Source organism: Alligator sinensis, unplaced genomic scaffold (genome assembly GCF_000455745.1).
Source record: "Alligator sinensis unplaced genomic scaffold, ASM45574v1 scaffold215_3, whole genome shotgun sequence".
Classification (NCBI taxonomy): Eukaryota; Metazoa; Chordata; order Crocodylia; family Alligatoridae; genus Alligator; species Alligator sinensis.
Window position 1 is genome coordinate 1,804,895 of NW_005842175.1, and position 1,928 is coordinate 1,806,822.

Genomic DNA, 1,928 nt, shown 5'->3' on the forward strand with positions numbered 1-1,928 from the left:
AGCCATGAGCAACACCCACCTATTATGGCATTAAGTTTTGCACTCACAGGCTTAGGCATGACACTCCAATAGCACTATTGAACCAATGTGAGATATTAGACTCTGATCTACCTCAGGCAGCTCTGTGGTCCCCATTGCACCAGTACTTCACAATCTTAAACCCATCTTTAAGGTAAGCCAATGCTGTTATCCCTATTTTACTGTTGGGGAAACTGTGGCACAGAGAGGCTAAGTGGCTTGTACCAGGTCACATAGGAAGACTGTGGGAGAGAAAGGACTTGAACTTAGGTCTACCCCCATTTTAGGAGAGTAGCCTATTCATTGCTCTCTCCATCTGCTCTTAATAGCATTACAGTACTACTCAATAATTATCATAACCCCCACCCCCAGTTCCATTTTGCTCCCTGAAAGTTACCAAAAAACCCACATTACTCAAAATAATATGATTAATTATAGAATTCCATGTAGGTGAGACTGTCGCAGTAACGTTTCCCACCGTTACTTGTTACAACAGAACCGCATACATGCCTTACTAGGCAATATATTTAACTTAAAAGTTCTATGTGCACTTACATAATCAAACACCATATAATCAGCCCATTTCATAACACAAAGAGATCAATCATACCAGTCCTAATCATAGAAATAGTTGTCTGCTCCATAGCACACCTGTCGGAGCTTGGTACAGCCTGATGGGCCCTGGGACTATGCCCATTCCAAAATCTGTACTGCACGTTTAATAAGTCCGCAGTGTAAATCCAAGAGTGCATTTCCATTACAGCCCAGAGAACATGGGGCAATAGAAAGGCTGTGTGGAAGGTGTCTCATAGGTGGGAGACAGTGAGTAATGGAGGATTACATGATGGTAGGGAACTGACTGGATCCCTTAATGGTTCATTTCCCAACTTAAGGTCTTATTGAAGGGGTGGGATGGCATCTAGAATACCCAGTTTTCATCTGATGGCTAGATTCCAGCAGCCTGAACTCTCTAGCAGCATGCCTTGTAGGGGAATGCATTTATCACTGCCACTCCCAAAAGCAATGCAAGAAGAGGAATCCAGCAGAAGTGCATTGCCTCTCTATTCAGTCAGCAATCAATAGATCTCCCCAGGAAGCCTGAGCCAAAGCTCACTGAAGCGAGTGGAAATCAGGGACCTTGGATGAGGTCCAGAGAAAGGAGGGACATTTCTCTTTCTGCTCAGTTTCTAGTGTTTTTGCTGCTGGACACTGAGCCAGACATGGATTCCTCAGGTTCCCACTTTTTAGTTCCCCTCTCGAAGGAGCTGCCACTTTTATCACCCCGAGAGGACCGAGAACCCTGTGGGAAGAGCGCTTCTTCGTCAGGGAAAGGTGTCTCAGGTGTTAGATGGACGTGGCCCTGTCCTGTCCCTGCCTTCATTGCCTGCTAGCCCCAAGGATCACTGGGGCCCAGGGGGAGCATGCTGGGGTTTCCACATGTTGTCAGCACCATGTCAGGGGTTAGGAGGCACACAGCGAGCTGGCTGTGATCCTCGCTTTGGTTTCTATATCGTGTAAGGTTGTTGCCACAGCAGTTGGCTGTCAGGGACTCTCAACAGAAACAAAACAAGGAAACAAATTCAAACTCCTCCAGCTTCTCTGGCTGGGTGCCCTTTGCAAAGTGGGGGAACATGCATGGTTTAGCACAAACATTGAGTATAATCCCGTTGACGGCAGACTCACCTCCCTCACACAGCCCCCTGAGAAATGCCCGTAGCTGGCAAACCACTTGGTGTCATGCGTCAGATTCCTGCAGGGGCAGCCAGCATCACTGTGCTGGCCAGATAAACCCATGGGATCTTTTCCCTCTAGCTATGCTGTCCCATGCCCTGTATTTATAGATCTACGGTCCCAAACCTAGCTTCTTCCCATCTCACTTTCTCACTCCTACATCCAGTCGCATGACCTCC